Consider the following 18507-nt stretch of genomic DNA (forward strand, 5'->3'; position numbering starts at 1 on the left):
CATACTTCCTCTCACAACCTACTTATTTTTCCTGTGAAAAAATAGAAAGAAGAACAGAGTTTTCTCCTCATGTCATTACTGTTTTTCTCCATTCGGATCATTGGAATGACTTGGGAGTGTATAGAATGTCAACACATTTGACAACCACTGGGGGATGCTTTTATGAAATACTGAATTACTTGGCATATAGAGTGATGGTTCTACAAGTATGGAAACTTTGAAGCAACTGCTGATCTGAAAGGGGTCAAGGATATGGTATATTCTGGCATAAGAATATTGTGGAGTTTGTGACAGAATAGTAATTTAATCTTTGCAAACTATTTTTTAGAGGAGATGATACATCCTTTGTATTGATAGCAAATTCAATCCTGGGCAAACCCAGGATGAAACATCAAATTAATTTCCAAAATAAGCAATAAACTTCGAAGTATATTTTTCAAATGTAGTTGAAAAACAACAAAACAGTGATTTGTTTTTTAAAAGATATGAAGATTTGGTTACTCAAGGATAATGAAAATATACGAGAAACAGGTGTTAGCTGCACCCAGATGTGGAGGTCACATTTCCTGTTTTTTTCTTTTCTATAAATCAGAGCAAAGTGGCTTAAATGCATGAAGAACAAAACATAAGTGCATTTCTCTTTGTGCAATGAATTGTAATGCAGTTTTAAATTATATTTTAAGTTTACTCTAATCCTGAAATTATAAATATAGTTTAGATTCTGCACATTTTAGGAAAAAATGCATTTTAAACAATTTTCTTAACCATGTTTTTGTCTTTCAGCTATTAGATAATGGCTTTTTTTGTGCTGGCAGAAATCTTAGAAAGCATCAGGTACCAACCTTTAATTTTATAGATAAGTAAAGTAATAATAAAAAGAAGAAAGCAAGGAGATTTCTGGTGTCGACTGTAACATACAAAGAGCTTGTAAGTCATAACTCCCATTCTCACAGTAAGAAAAAAAATTCCAATTTCAAAAATTAAAAAGCACTGCAATTTCGAAGATACAGCAAAGAATTGAGGACAGAGGGAAAACGACCACCCTAAAATCTGGAGACAGGAGAATCCCAAGAGCACAGACAAACTCTATCAACCGGGGCAGTAGTCACTTGAGCCAGTACCTGGTAGGAGCACTTCAGTGATAGTTCTGATGAATTCTGGAGTCTGCATGCAGAATAGCGTTAGAGTTGAGAAACTGGGGGCCTTCTCTCAGGGGAACACCTACACTTGCAAGACTTTAACTCCAGCAGTGCCACCACTTCCCACAGTGAATGCTCAATAAAATTCCCCTCATGCTTCAAGAATGAGGAAAGAAAAATGACCACTTGGAGTACACCCCAAGAGTGTCGTCCATGACACAGGCCTGTGCTCCAGTGGAAACACTTCCAAGGAGCCTTATCTGACCTAGGACTAGGGCAGGTAGGTAACTTCAGCCTCCTGGGGACCTAACAAAATATAGGGGAGGAAAGCATGTCTAAGAAAGCATATCTACAGAAAACAGCAGAAACTGAAGCCTACTAAGAAGGTGAGATGTGATGGTATTGTTATACAAAATTTCCCCTGCCCAAAACTTTACCATCATTTCAACAGGGCTCTAGTAGAGTAACAGTGAATTACAACTGAAAGACTCTGTTTATGAAAGAACTCTTAGGGAAACTCAAAAAACAAGAAAGAGGAAAAGCGAAACAAGATAACTAGAAAAAACTATAGCCTTACATCCGGAGGAAAAATTAAACTAAGCTCAATGCCTAGACAGATTAACGCAAAACCTCTCACTAATTGCGTGATTATTTTAGTTCTTATTGTCACATGCATCATGACTGCTGTAGATAAAATACAACAAGGCAAGACAAATCTCAGTCTTGACAAGACAAGCAGCAGAATCACACTCTCTGATATGATGCAAATTTTGAGACCATTAGGTAGGGAATTTAAAATAACAATAATTCATATGGTAAGGGCTGTAACGAAAAAAGTATACAACACATAAGAACAAGTGGGTAATGTAATTATGGAAAATCTAATAAAATAAATGGAATTGCTAGAAATCAGCAACATTGTAACAGAATTGAAGCATGCCACCCTGCTAGGCATGCCAAGGAAAGAATCAATGGGCTTGAAGCTACGTCAATGGGATTTTCCCAAACTAAAATGTTAAGGGGAAAAGTAACGAATAAAATAGAGCTCAATATCCAAGAACTGTGGAGAAATTACAAAATATGCACACATGTACAATGGCAATATCAGGAGGAGAAGAAATAAAGAATCTTAACAAATATTTTAATTAATAACAGCTGAGATTCTGCCGAAATTAATGACAGAAATCAAAACATAGATCCAGGGACCTCAAAAAACACCAAGTGGAATAAATACCCCAACCCCAGGTATTTCACATTCAAATCAGAGGAAACCAAAAATAAAGAGGAAACCTTGAAAGAAGTCAGAGGAAAAGATGCCAACAGAGGAACGAAGATAATGGTTGCATTAGATTCTCATCAGATCACGCAAACTTGAAGGTGTGTAGTGAAATATTTAAAAAATTGAAAGAAAGGGCCTCTGCCAACCTGGAACTCTGTATCCAGAGAAATTATCCTTCACAATTGAAGGAGAAATAAAGTTTATCTTGGACATACAACATCTGACCAAATTTGTTGCCTGTAGATCTGCTTTGTAAGAAACATGAAAAGAATTTTTTCAGAGAGAAGGACATTGCTATAAGTCAGGAGCTCAGATCAACATAAAGAAAGGAAAGGCCTCATGGAAGGAATGAATGTAGGCAAAATAAAATGTTTTCTTTTTCTTTTTTTTAACTTGGTACACTTTAAACATAAAATTTAAAAGCATGGTAAATAATTAAATTTGTGAATTTATCAAAATACTGAACATATGTTCTACAGAATTGTCAGCAAAATAAAAACAAAACATGAAGAAGAAACAATCATAAAAATGACAGTGAAATCTTTAAACTTTTTAAAAGACAGTGTAGTCGCAGAAAACAAAATGGGTCAATGGGGTTATTATTGAGAATGAGAGTCAAATCTGGTAGCTTCTGGCTAGCAAGAGCATTCTAATCTTCACAGTGGGGAAAGAATGGTGGGGATGTGGTTATGACCCAAGTCCGTCTACCCTCTCTGCGCTTTCTCTTTGCAAGATGCCTCTGGCCTCATTGGTTGGCTCTGAGGGAACATTGCAGACACCTTCTTGATTTCTGGAAGTCACTGGCGGTGCTGCTGTAGAGGAAGGACCATGCCACCGTCCACTCCTTCATGGACAGGGGCTTCTGAGCAGAGGCGCTGGGTCACCTTCAGGGCAGGATCATATTCCACTTCTGCAGAACATCTTGGAACCAAAACTTTTAAAAATTAATTTTGCAGTTTCATTACCCCAACTTAAATGGTGACAAGTTTCAAGTCTATAGAAGAGTTGAAAGAATAATAGAATGAAAACCCACACATATCTATGTACTCACTCCTTTGCTCCACCATGCTGTGTGCACACAATGATTCCAGAATTCCAGTTCTCAACCTGTTCTGTACAGGGTATCTGGGGAGTTCTTTTTGGCCTGAGGATATCTCTTACCAAGGATGTAAGTCTTATGGGTATGAATTATTTTTGCAATAGAAATTTTTTGGTTGAGTGTTATTTTTTTCTTCCTCTTAAGGATTATGGAGATAAATAGAATGCTTTCTGAAAGAGTGGACCTGTGTCCCATTCAAAATTTCAATGCATTTAATGGGTATTTCCCAAGCTAAGTGATTCAGATTTCAGTTTTTTTTAAAAGTAACAGTAATTCACCAACAAAAATACTGGTATTTCAGTTTTCAAAATATTTTTCTTATTCTTAATTGGGCTAAAAGATGGCTGTTTGTTCAAAGTAATAACAGGCACAATGTATTGGGTGACTATACAATATAAATAAATGAAAACATGACAGCTATATTAAAAGGGATGAAAAGGATGAATTGGAAGTATTCTCTTATAACGTATCTGCACTACTGTGAAGTGTTATTTCCATATAGTGTTAGGCATAGTACATAGCAACCATTTAAAAAATTAAAAGAAAAAGTATAACTTAAATGTTGAGAGGAGGAATTGCAATTAGGAAACTAGAGAAAGAAGAATAACGTAAGCCTAAAGTAAGAAGGATAATTAATAATAATAAAATTAGAGCATAGTGCTCGCTTCAGCAGCACATATATGAAAATTGGAATGAAAAAGAAAAGATTAGCATGGCCTCTGTACAAGGATAACACACAAATTCACAAAGCACTCTGGATTAGTTAGGGTTCTGTAGAGAAATAGAATCAACAGGAAATATTTGTAAATATAAAATTTATAAAAGTGTCTCACATAACCATGGGAGTGTAGAGTCCAAAATCTGCAGGGCAGGCTGTGAAGCTGATGATTTTGATGGAGGGTCTGGACGAACTCCACAGGAGAGGCTTGCCGGCCAAAGCAGGAAGAGAGCCTGTCTCTTCTGAATCCTCCTTAAAAGCCTTCCGGTGATTAGATTAAGCATCGCTCATTAAAGAAGACATTTCCCTTGGCTGATTACAAATGGAATCATCTGTGGATGCAGTTGACGTGATCATGATATAATTCTATGAAATCTCTTCATAGCAACAGACAGGCCAGTGCTTGCCCAACCAAACAGATGCCACCACCTGGTCAAGTTGACATATGAACCTGACCATGACACATTCCATATTTTTTAAAATAAAAAAAGAAAAAAAATTAGAGCATAAATCAATGAAATTGAAAACAGGAAGCTGGTAGAGAAAATTGAGGAAATCAGAAGCTGATTCTTTGTAAATATCAATAAAATTGATAAATCTCTAGCCAGTCTAAGTTGAAAAAAGAGAGAAAGTAGATTCTACTAATGTCGGAAAGGAAAGTCATTGTCAGCACTAGTGATTGCATGGACAATAAAAGGATTTTGATAAGTTAATGCTCACAAATTTGAAAACTTGGGTGGAATGGACAATGATGGTTTGGAACTGTTTGTGCCTGTAGAAAATCATGTTCCTAAAGCTCATCTATTTCTGTGGGTATAAACCTATTTTAAATGGGACTTTTTTATTAAGTTACTTCAGTTACGGTGTTGTCAGAGGTGGGTCTTAATCTTCTTACTGGAGTCCTTCATAAGATAATTAAATTGAGGCAAAGAGAGAGAAAGCCACAGAAGCAAAAAGCTGAAAGCAATGAAACCAGGAAGAAAAGGGAGAGACCAATAGACACTGCCACGTGCCTTGCCATGTGGAGAGGAGCCCAGGATTCCTGGCAACCAGTCTTCAGGAAGAAAGCATTGTTTTGATGATGCCTAGATTTGGACATTTTCATGGCTTCAAAACTGTAAGCCTTTAAACTAATAAACCCCCATAGTTAAAGCCCACACATTTTATGGTATCTGCTTTCAGCAGCAAAGCAAACTAAAGCATGGACCAATTCCTTAAAAGATACAAACTATCAAAACTCACTCAAGGAGAAACAGATAATCTGATCTTTATTAAATAAATAATCTATCAAAACAGAAAGCATCAGGCCTACATTTTTTCAATGATGAATTCTGCCAAGGATCAGAAGAAGAAATGATACCAATTCTTTACAATGTCTTCTAAAAAATAGATGCAGAAGGAACACTGTTTAACTAATTTATAAGGATAGCATTGCTCTGATACCAAAATCAAATAAAGAAAAGACATCACAAGAAAGGAAAATTATGAACGAATATCTCTCAGAAACATTGATGTAAAAATCCTCAGTATATTATTGGCAGATTGTATATGCCATGCATAAAAAGAATTATGTGCTAAGATCAAGCAAGATTTATTCCAGTCATTCAAGGCATGTTCAACATTGAAATTCAATTAATAAAATCCATCACATTAATAGAAGAAAACAAATAGATGACTATCTGAAAAAATGGATAAAAAGTATTTGACAAAATCCAACACCCATTCATGATCAAACTCTCAGTACACCAGGAATAGAGAGGAATTTCTCCAACCTGGGAACAAATATCTACAAAAATCTTATAGCTAAATACATATTTAATGATAAGAAAGTAAATTCTTTGCCATTAAGACCAGGAACAAGGCAGGAATGCTCCCTCACTATTCCTATTCAACATCATACCAGAATTACTAGCTAATGCAATGAGACAATATAAGGAAATGAAATGTTTACAGATTCAGAAACAGGAAAGGAAAATATCTTCATTTGCAGGCAGCATGGCTGTTTTTGTAGAAAACAAATCAAAGAATCAACAACAACAGAACACTACTTGAAGTAATAAGTGATTATAGCAAGCTTGCAGGATTTAAGATTAATATAAGAGAGTAAATTCCTTTTCTGTATGTTAACAATGAACAGTTGGAGTTATAAATAGAAAACACAATGCTGTTTACCAGGAGAATAAAAAGAGATACTTAGACATACACTTAACAAAATATAGAAGGATCTATATGAGAAAATTACAAAACTCTGGTTATAGAAATCAATGAGGATCTAAATGAATTAGTATTCCCCAAATTTACAAACAGGAAGGTTCAATACTTTTAAGATGTGAATTCTTCCCAATGTGAGCTATGGATTCAATGCAATCTCCAGCAAGATATTTTGTGGACAAGGACAAACTGATTCTAAAGTGTACGGAAAGGCAAAAGAAACAGATTATCCAACATAATGTTAAGAAAGAACAAAGTCAGCAGACTGACACTATCCAATGCAAGACTTTTTGGATAAAGCTACAGTAATCAAGAAAGCATGGCACTAGCAAATAGAGAGACAATTAAATCAATGGAACAGAAGAGAGCTTAGAAATAGACTCATACACTTTCTCTATTTTCTGCTCAATTTTTTTTTGCATATCTAAACTGTTCCAAAATGAGATTCTATTAATAATATTTTTAAAAATAAGAGGACAGTTCTCACATACTAGATTTCCTTAAATCCCTTTGAATAATCCTCACACAGTGACTGACAGCCTAAGTCTCCTGTATTTTACGTGTTAATAGTGAAGGACTCTTTCAACTAGTTGACAAATGCATTAGGGATCTCCAGAGAACAAAAACAAGAGACATGCATATCTATGTCAATATCAATATCTATATATATATACAGTTGCATTTTAGTTTTCGAGGGCAGCTATAAAAATTATCACAAACTGGTTGGCTGAAACAACAGGAATTCATTGGCTCACAATTTGGGGCTGTGAAATCCAAAATCAAGGCCTCGGCAGGCCATATCATTTCCCAGGTCTGTAGACTTTTGGCATCCATGACCCAGACTCTGCCTCCGTCTCATGACACTTTGTCTTCTCTGTCTCCTTCTGTGGCTTGTGTTTTCACGTCCAAGTTTCCTTTGCTTGGAAGGACTCCAGCCACACCAGGTTAAGACCCACCCTGTTTCGTCTTGAAGATCCTATTTACAAATGACTTCACACGCACAGGACTGAAATTAGGAATTGAACGTGTCTCTGGGGGGACAGGACTCCATCTATCGCAATCTATGTTTGTGTGTATGTCTAGCCATAGTCATTTCTATATCCATATCTATGTCATTACTTGTATCTGTACCTGTATCCATAGCCATACCTGTACCCATCCCCATACTGGTACCTGAATCTGTACTTACTACTTTATATCTGTGTCTGCATCTGCATCTACATCTGTATCCATCCTTCTGTCTACTTATCCATCCATCCACCTATTTATCTATTATAAGGAATTGACACACATGTTTGTGAAGACAAGTTGATTTCCATCTGGAAGGCTGGAGGCTGGTAAAAGCGATGCATAAGTTTTGAGTCTGAATATCTCAGGGGGAGTAGGCAGGGTGTAAACTCATGGGGGGAGAGAAAGGTGAAATCTTTAGGCAAATTCCTTCCTCTTTCTGGAACCATCTGTTCTTTCCTTCAACTAACTGGATGAGGCCTGCCCATGTCAGGAAGTGTCATCTCTTTACGCAAAGTCAACTGACTGCAGGTGCTGACCCCATTTATGAAATCCCGCTAGAGATATCTTGGCAGGCCTTTTGCCAAACAACTGGATGCCATGGCTTAGTAAAGTTGATGCATAAAATTAGTTATCATAGTAGTATGGAGCTAACAAATACAGTTCCTCCCCAGTCATGATTCACCCTATCCAAAGTAAGAAGTCCTGTGGTTCTTACTCTTCTCCATGCACAGATGTAATGTGTGCCTCCAAGGTGGGTGGCAGGTGGTTTTTATCTTCCACTAGCTTACATTACATCAAAACTTTCCCAATCAATAAAAGATTTCATGACATTCTGGGAAAAAATGAGGATTCAATTATGCTTCATTTATTTCCTTTTAGCCCACTGAAGTATTACCTAGTACACTATTGTAATACATTCCTAAATGAAAAACTGAGCAGACCTGGCTCATTATTGATCATTTAAACTTGGTTTCTGCTTGCACAGTCTAACCACAGAGATTAAAAAATTAGTGAACTGTAAACAGAGAAATTCATTTTACAAGGTCAGCTGTCCTAAAACCTAACTTTTCTATTACTGAATTTCTCCTCTCCCTATTTTTTTGTGAGATGATGAATGTTGATTAATACATTTCAATATTCTAATTTTAAACAGACTTTTCTCCCCACTGAGATAAATATGTATGTGTATCATGTACCTATGATAACATTTTTTAACTACAAATTTTATTGTGATATATTCACATACCATATAATCCATCCAAAGTATACGAAGTCTCACAGTATCAACATATTTAATGTATATTTTATAGAGATCTTTTAATAGGAAGTGTTTTTTATCCAAATTTTCTAAACAAAAGTTTAGAAAATTCAACCCCAAACGTTTTGGAAATGAAATTAATGTATGATTGTTCAGCCTGGTAAGCAGTACGAAAGCAAACTTTGTCCCTTTCATTTTCTACAGAACCTTAGATCCGTCCCTGGCACTTCTTAGCTGCTCAACAAACATTTAGAAATGAATGGATGCTGCCCAAATTTCTTATCCTTATTCTCCTACAGGAAAGTTTTAATTATTTATAAATTAGTATAGTCTGTCAATATAGTGTCATTTTAGATGCTGTCTTTCAAGGATTTAACAATGAAGCCTATTTTTAACTTTGCGTTTAATCAGCTTGGTGTCAAAGAAGAGCAGTGAAATTGTAATTAATGTAAGGAGTTGTTGTTTAAAACAATTGCTGCAATTAGATTTTTATGTATACATTGAATTTTAGCTTTTCCTTGAGTTTATATTCTTAGTGTATCTCACAGATTGTAATAATTCTTTTATCTTTGAAGCCTTTTGGAGTTCTGGAAGACTATTTTGAGGACGTTGGTGGTAGGAGACAACAGAAAGAAATGGATGTGAGTTGTTTTTCTCATTGTCTCTGGCCCTTGGGTGTGGATTTATCATCCCTTGGTTTCTGCTCTGCACTCCCAGGACTCACTGCTCACCTCGGCCTCCTTCTCCTAGGCCGTGTCCAGGGCACGGAGGGGCAGCGTGTGGCTTACACCAGCCAGCTCTCTCCGCTGTTGGGGTCCCAAGCTAGCTTTTACAGGGTACCAATCAAATGACCCCTTCCCAATGCAGTACAAGTTTCTGACCAAGCAGCCGGGCTGGCCCCCTGGACACAGGCACGTGGCTCAGTACCAACCCTGAGTCAACCCAAGCACGGAGGGAGCCGACTGCCTGCGGGTCCCCAAGCCCATCAGCACACAGGCTTCATTTCAGCTTTGCGCACTGCACTCAAACTTAAGGGGTGGCAACAACTCAGTAATCAAGATTAATAACATTTTAATGCAATATTTTTAAAAGGCACACTTTTCAAACAGAATTCATGATAAGCAAAATATCAGGATGAACAAAATATTTACATAAAGACCAGATCCACAGAAAAATCATGCCTCTGGTGGCCATCTAGCAATGAAGTGCCATATACATTTACTGGAAATGCTAAATGTATTGACCAAGGTCAGCGTGAGGGGCAGGTCTCCCGGCTAAGTGTGATGCCCCCTTCAGAGAAGGGTGAGAGGCAGAGGGTCACACCCATGCTGGCAGGTCTTCTGGGGAGCTCAGCCTTGCAGATCCAAATCGGGCAATCAGGCGACGTGAAGAAGGCATTCCTGTCATCTCCTAGGAAGGGCCAGAGGTGGAAAGCCAGATGGAGGAGTAGCCAGAGGTTCTCTTCAGGGAACACCTTTCACCCAGATGCATATGGCTTTTTTCCTAAGCATGTTTGTCATCACATCCCTGCCCTGTTCATCAGTTTCTCCGCAGGTTCCTGGGACCTGTACATGTCCCCTAAATTCACAGACTTCATGGATTCTTTTCCCTGTGACTTTGATAAATCCCTCTTCCAGTAGAGTAGTTTACTCTCTGATAAAAATTTTCCCTTCTATTACCTCTCATCTTGGGTGTAATGTACTTAAAGTAATGCAGATATTATTTTTGTGCCAATGGTCACACTTCATTGTGGTGGTTTGTGTGTCTCTACCAGGATGTTAAGCTTGAGGGCAAGACAGCATGCATTTTTGTTTGTTTTCTATTTTTATTTTAATTTTATGTTTTTGTTTGATTTTCTTCCCCATGTGTTCTATTTCCGCAGCATCTCCTAGCATACTGTCCAGGCAGAGCAAGTCCTCAATATTTGTTAGCAGAACATATGGATTAGTTTAGCTATTTCAGCTACAATTTGAGGCAAGAAAGTAGGACTCAAGTTAGTTCTCTTTTTTGTTCTTTTTTCTACAATCTTCTGGCCTTCTTTCCCAGAACTTATAGCAGATTAAAACAAATATACAGAAGAACTGGTTGAATGAACCAGGTTAGAATGCACCAAATAGACCTCAGTACCCAAAATATGGAGCCAATAAGTAAGTGTGGGCCTTGAGCTCCCACAGCTCCTGATTCACTAGGAAGTGTGCAAATACATTAAAACCACAAAAGATGATAGCAAACTATTGAGGACGGCTGAGGCTTGAGCCGCGTGGCCTGGAGAGTGTATGTGCTGCTCTTAGTAAAACGGAGCTTAGCCTTTGCTGCTTTGGGTGACATCTTTAAAAGCTGCCAAGTTAGCCCCTACAACACTCTGCTTTCGGCATTGCATCCACTGCATTCGAGTGCAGGAGAAACTTTCTGCCCTTTGAAGTGAGCAATGGCCCGTCTTGTGCTCGTGGAAGGCAGGGCATTATTTGGAATGAAAGTCACTTTTGTAACCAGAATCAGAGGTGCAAACCCTCCCTGCACTGCCTGGCCGCAGTGAGCCCGGTGACCTCTTCTCCCAGGGACTGGCCCAGGGACACCGTTGGGAAGGCTGGGTTTGAAATCACCTGGGCTTTTTGGGGACTGGGGGAAGTTACTGCATTTTCCTGAGTGTCAGTTTCCTCCTTTGTGGAATGGGGACATGATGGGACAGTTTCTGTGGGTCGAGAACTAGGGGTGGCTTGGCTGGGAAATTCAGACCTGGGTCTTGCTAGAGGCTGTCCTCTGGATGTGCACGGCGGCCCTGCCCATCGAAGGCTTGGCTTGGGCAGCAGGATCTGCTGCCATCACAGCTAATGGCAGGACGTCTCAGTTCCTTGCCACGTGGACCTCTCCAGGGAGTTGCTTGGGCTTCCTCACGACATGGACGCTGCTTTCCACCAGCAAATGATCCTTATACCCAAGGGCTGAAGAGAGTGAGTCGGACAAGGTGAGGTGAGGATATTCGTGAACTGGAGGTGGGTAAAGTGATGGATGCTCGCTGCTGTGCACTGGGAGGTCAAGTGGGTTGTGGTGGGATGTGGCTAAAGGTGGTCTGTGTCTTCTCCCAAGCTGGTTACCCCTAAATACTCCATTTTGTGCCACAAAACAGTCTAGGATTTTTACTTATTCATTGCTTGTCTTCCCCCACTGCAAATAAGCTCCAAGGAGGGTGAGGGGATGCAGGGCTGGGGACACTGTCTCTAAAGCTGTTCGGATACCAGGACCTAGGAGGTCGAGGAGGGGGTCAAGTGGGTGTGAGGAATGTAGGACTAGCTACTGTCCATGGCCACATCCAGGTCAGTGCAACATCCCAGGTGAGTATGGAGCCCTGGGGAGACCCGGGGAGCATTTTCCAGATCTCTGCAACCATGGAGCACAGCAATCTCCACCCACTGATGCTCAGATAAGAAAGCAAAGGACAGAGGTGTCCAGGCACAGGTGTCTTACCTTGCTCTTTAGGACAAGGTACCCCCAAATAGTGTCGCTTCCTGGGGGTCTCTTATGAAAGCTGCACAAAAATCTATGCCTTTAGCACAATTTGTAGTTGTTTCTCTCCCTGCCTTTATTCTCCTTGCTGAATGAGTGCTACATCTACTGTCTAGAGGAGAATTTACCTGAGTAATTTCACATATTCCTGACCCAGGATGCAAGGATGCTCCTTTCACTGGGAAATGTAGTAAACACTTTCATCTAATCCATAGAGAACTTACCTGCTTTTCTCATTCCTCCTTTTCTCCTCCTCTCCCTTCTCTTCCTCCCCTCCCTCCTTTCTTTTCTCCCTCCCTTCCTACATCCCTTTATCATCCCTTCCTTTACAGATATTTACTAAGTACCTACTGGGAGCCCAGCTTTGTGTGAATACTTTGCGCTGCTGTCATATTCCAATATTCACCTTCTTAAGTATTTTATGTCCTTCAGGAAGTGAGTTTGATTATTCCTTGACCAAATGTCCCTAAACACCATTGTGGTGGCTTGGAGGTGTTGTGTACCCCAGGGAAACATGTTCTTACAACGAATCCATTCCTGTGAGTACGAGCCTATTGTAAGCAGGATTTTTTGATGAGGTGACTTCAGTTAAGGTGTGGCCCACCTCAGTGGGGATGGATCCTAATCCTACTATGGGGTCCTTTATAAGCAGAGTGAAATTCAGGGAGAGAAAGAGAAAGCCACAGAGGAAGGAGCCAGAGATGTAATCATTGGAATGTGGAAGAAAAGACACTGACCAAGGAGAGGCTGCCATGTGCTTTGCCATGAGACAGAGAAGCCAAAACCAGAATCTCAGACAGCCAGTCCTAGAATATCAGTCTGCAAGAGAACGCGGTATCATCATCAGCGCCAAGAAACACTTTGATTTGAACTTTCTTTAACCTCAATGCCATGAGCAAATAAACTCCCGTGGTTTAACCAGACCCATTTCATGGTATTTGGGTGAGCAGTCCAGGAAACTGAAGCATTCAGTCACTTTTCATGTGGTCATAGACCACAGAGTCCAAATGGTACAAACTGTGGCCATAAAGGTGAAAGAAGGTAAACCTGTTAGCTTGGACAGTCACTTCCAACACATACTCCCACACCTATGGTCTACGATATGTGACAGCAGAAGCATTAGCACCCTAAAAGCCTGAGCAGGAGATGGGTGTCTTCTCCATATTCCAGGAGCCCTTGGGATGCCAGGAAAAATAGTCATTGCTACTGATTGACTGAACCCAATGGACCCATTTTTTGGTTGTTTATATTTTAAATCATTTGGAAAATAATTTAACAATCAAGGGATATTGTAAACAAGTTTATGAAAAATTTTAAGGAGAATTTTAAATAGCAAATCCCCAATTTTATTTCATGTTTTCCAGGCTTGTAAGTACATAATAATGAAATAGGTGATGTCCTCTGAATGCAACTGCCTGCTCTTAAAGAAGCTATGGAGACCCAGAATATAACATTCTTGGTAAAAACTGACTCCAAATTTCAAATATTTCTGATATTTTCTTGTATATCATTAGTCCTACTTCTTTTTTCACACACCCTCTCAAAGTGCAATACCTAAAGAAATTTTTGAAAATTTTGTCTGTTAATCATGTTCTTGAAGAAAGGGCAGCCATCTCCTTTATTCCACAAATGTAAAGTGTTTTCATTTTTAGTTTTATAATCACTAATTAAAAGAACAAATCCAATAATTTTGTTTATTTTCACATCATCTATTTCTTTACAATCACTTTATATGCACACCTACTTTCAGTATCTGTCCTTTTACAGACTATATTGAATAGATTTTTGGTACACAAACATCATCAAAGATGAAAGGATACTTTCAGGTGTTCACTTGGCAAGATGAGATGACCCAAGTTCTTGCCCAAATGAATTGTGTAATGGAATCTGTGGTAGATTGGATCATGTTCTCTCACCCAATGAAAAAAGACATAATATTGATTCGTGTCCTGTGGGTGTGAACCCATTTGTAAATAAGGCCCTTTGAAGATATATTCTCGGTTAAGGAATAGGCTCATTTGTGAAGATCTTCTAAGATCCTTCCTATACAGGTGTGGCCACCTGAATCAAGATGGGTTTTAGTCTATATTATTGGAAGCCTCATAAAAATTCAGAAATCAAAGGGAACCATGGGGTCACCAAGGACACCACCAGGTGACAGAGGCAGGCATGCAAGTCAGGGAACCCCGTTTCGGCAAGAAGAGCCAGACTACGACTTAGCAGGAAAGCATGGCGTTGCTGGCACCTTGGTGATGGACTTGTAACCTCTGAAACCATGAGCTAATAAATTCTTGTTACTTCAACCTGTTGCCTGGTATTCATCATCAGCTCTGGCAAACTGAGACAGAGTTCTCCCTGATAGATGCCTAACTGTATGAGAATGCCTTGGTTCTTTTTGGTCCTTAGAAATATGTTGCTCACTCAAGGATTCTTGAATGTGAAAATGCCCATCTAGGATATTGTCATTTACATATGCATCCTCCAAGGTTTCAACTTCTACCATCGCCATTAAATTCCATTAATCTTTTGATTTGTCTAGTGAGTGTGAAAGCTCCTCCTCTATCATTTTGTTCCTTCTTCGTCATTATGGGCAGAAAATTAAGAACTCTGAATTCTTGAGAATGTTCAATGAAAGTTAAAAGCAGACTAGGAAGAGGTCACAAATCACTTTCACATCCAATACTTTGGGCAACTCACAAAAGAAAACTGAAGGATGATAAAATAATTTATTTAATGATTTTTCAAACTTCTGGGTGATTAAATCATTTTATAATCACCTGGAAGATCCTACAATGAAACTTAGATTTTATAAAAGAGTCCAGTGCACCGAAGTGATAATTGTAAGACAGAAAGAATTTTATTTTAGTAAAAAATGTTAACTAATTATCTTATAATATTATTATAAAACAACCATCTTTTTTAAAGAAATATTTTTTGAGAAATCTTCACACACATACACAGTGTAAAATCAATTGCTCACAATATCATCACATAGTTGTGTATTTATCATGATAATTTTTAGAACATTTGCATCACTTCAGAAAAAGAAAAAAGAAAAACCTCATACATCCCATACACCTTATCCCTCCCTCTCATTGTCCACTAGTACTTCAATCTATCCACTTTTTAAATCCTTATGTTTCCCTATTATTTATTTATTTATCCTTATTTTTTTACTCATTTGTCCATACCCTGGTAAAAAGAACCTCAGACACAAGATTTTGACAATCACATGGTCACACTGTAAAAGCTATATCTTCATACAGTCATCTTCAAGAATCAAGGTTGCTGGAACACAGCTCAACAGTTTCAGGTACTTCCCTCCAGCCACTCCAATGCACCATAAACCAAAAAGGGACAGCTATATAATGCATAAGAATAACCCCCAGGATAACCTCTCAACTCTGTTAGAAATCTCTCAGCCACTGAAATTTTATTTTGTTTCATTTCTCTCTCCCTTCTTTTGATCAAGAAACCTTTCTCAATTCCATGATGCTGGGTCCCAGTGAATCCCAGGAGTTCTGTCCCACAAATTCCAGGGAGACTCACATCCCTGGGAGTCAGGTCCCACATAGGAGGAGGGGATGGCACTGAGTTCACCTGCTGAGTTGGCTTAAAGAGAAAGGCCACATCTAAGCAACAAAAGAGGTTCTCTGGGGGTGACACTTAGGCGCAATTATCAGTAGTCTTAACCTCTTCTTTGCAGGAATAATTCCCATAAGGGCAAACCCCAAAATCAAGGGCTTAGCCTATGGAATTTGTTGTCCCCACTGCTTGCAATAGTATGACAAATTTCCCAGATAAGGAAGTTTAATATTTCCTCCTGTCTTCCCAGTCCCCCAAGGGTACTTTTCAAACACATTTTTGTTTCCTGCCCACATTACTCTGGGATATATCAGGGCATCACACTAACCTATGCACACCAACAAGATCTCATGCCCAATAAGATTCCATGTACTTAAGGTATTCAAATAAACTAACCATACAAGTTAAATTAGATAATGTGCTATCTACAATATAAATTTTGCACCAAATAAAAGTCTATCCCTTTGGTCTCACACAGAAGTTGAAGGTTTAAAATATGGACCATATCATCCTTTACCCTGCATTCTGATTTACGTTTATTATACTGCACTAGTCTTTTAAAATAAGTATATTTTCCTCTGTGTTTTTTGGTAAATGCTTAAATTAAAAAAGTCATGAAATATCAATTCCTAAAAAAGTTGGAACTCAAGAAAACCTCAAAAAAAAAAATTGTGTCCACTGGCCCTTGATGGCACTTGGAGGTTAGAAGTCTCACTTCCTGACAGGTTGCTTTCATTAGCACAATTGAGAGGTGAATGTGAATTTTAACACATGAAAATTTGTGAAATTCTTACACAAGAAGACCAGCACTCTACCATAAACTACAAAGGAACACTCTGAATGAAAAGCACCTTCAGCATCCTTTGCTCATCATGAGTGCAGCATGAGAAGTGCCATCTTACAGGCCTCCATGGACCGAGGTTTTTCTGTGCCCAAGGGTTTTCCTGAACTATTATCTTGTTAATGGTTTTTTATCTCAAAAACCATTCTCTCCAGAAGTGGAGAGGCCAAACATCTAACCTCTTAGGAATAATTTGTTCTCATTTTCCACACTATTTAAACAAAAATAGATTTTTGGCTTAAAGTTATCATAGATCACTTGCTTTGTTGATTGTTGAAACAAAGGCTACAAATCTGAAAACAAAACTAGATTCTAGGACTTAAAGCATCCTTCATTCAAATTTCTAAATAAGTGAAGCAAGAAAAACAAAAGACATTTTGTTGATGAGAAATCCTGGCTTTGGTATACCATCGAGCCCCAGCAGGGATGTATAAGTGAAATTTAGCCTGGCAGCCAGAATGCTCTGGGGCATGGTGCCAGACAGCATGGCACCTGCCCTTACAGCACGGGGCGGTGGGGGGGCCCAGGCTGTGAAAAGAAAGGAAGTGAAGAGAAGATTCTTTCCAGCTGTAGCAAAATACTTATAGTCTTATAGGTCTAGTACCTGTACACCAGACTGCAGGTGCATACGCTTGATCTAGGATGGCAGAGGCTCACATCGCATTATAGAAAAATGGTTTAGGGCAAGAAAATGGAGAGTTTGACCTAAATGTGCCAAAGAGATATCTGGATGGTTCTCCCATTGCCTATCATTCAGCTTTAAATTCTACCTTACCCCTTGTGGAGGGGATGCCTCTGAGCTGCTACTGGAAGCAGAAGAGACAGTTAATTGTGCCAGAATTGTTTTTATGAAGCAAAGAGGGAAGAAAAACCATGAGCTACTATGATGCCTTTTTAACACAGTTAAAATGAGCTTCTTTCAAATATTCATGTTTGCCCACATAATTTCAGGCACTAAGATTTGTCTTGCCAAATGTAGCACCTTTGGAAATTAGTATTCCTGGAACAGATGACTTTAGTATCCATGAATCAGATTTTCTGGCAATGTAATGCTATTGAGCGATAAGTGTCATTATTCTTTAGGGCAAGATGCAAAGAAAAATGAGATCCCATCCATGGCTGCATTTCAAACACACTTGTGCTAATTATCCATGATGGGGGTCTCCTGTGCATGCAGATTACCCCAAACATCCCTGGATAAGATTTACACTAGAATAAACATCTGCTTTTTGTAAAATAAAATTGTGCTAACATTTCGGGCAATTAAAAGATGAAACATGTATGGCTTATTTAAATGACAAGGAGGACTTCTTTTTTTTTCTTTAGAGTTTTGAATATAAAAATATGTTCCTTCAAAATGCAGAAGGGAAAAATCTGTTTGGAATATCATTCTGAAATGGAGTTCTCATGTTGAAAATGACACCTGCGTCATAATGTCCTGGAACATCTTAGCAGCACGTGCGTGTCCCCACGATTGCCATGAATGAAAAGCTCCCTCCAAAAGGGGCAGCTTGGGACAATGTGCAGTGATTCAACTTCAAAATGGGAAAGAATGCAGATGTGGGTTTATGTATGTCATTTCTTCTGATAAGCATAGAACAATTTTATTTTGTTTTCATTAAAATGAAAAGGTCATTCATAAACACCTATCATTAATGCTCTTGATATCATAAACATTGTTTGAACAGTGAGGATGACGAATTTCAATTAAAACAGAAGGAATAGTGATTAGACCAACATGGTGATGGAAGGCATCCCCTAGAAATGTCTTCCTTCAGAATCAACAAATAAAGGGACACATCCCACTTTTTTGAAGGCTTAGAGGAGGACAGAGGCTGGAGAAGGATTCCACAAATGCTGAC

The 18507-nt window shown here is 38.7% G+C and overlaps 1 non-coding gene across 1 annotated transcript; it reads left to right on the forward strand.

The window, feature by feature from the left end:
* Positions 1–4174: 4174 nt before the first annotated feature.
* Positions 4175–4281, forward strand: LOC143647474 (U6 spliceosomal RNA). The gene has a single exon (XR_013158101.1). It is a non-coding gene; the product is annotated as a U6 spliceosomal RNA (small nuclear RNA).
* Positions 4282–18507: the final 14226 nt, after the last annotated feature.

This window comes from Tamandua tetradactyla, chromosome 9 (genome assembly GCF_023851605.1).
Source record: "Tamandua tetradactyla isolate mTamTet1 chromosome 9, mTamTet1.pri, whole genome shotgun sequence".
Lineage (NCBI taxonomy): Eukaryota > Metazoa > Chordata > Mammalia > Pilosa > Myrmecophagidae > Tamandua > Tamandua tetradactyla.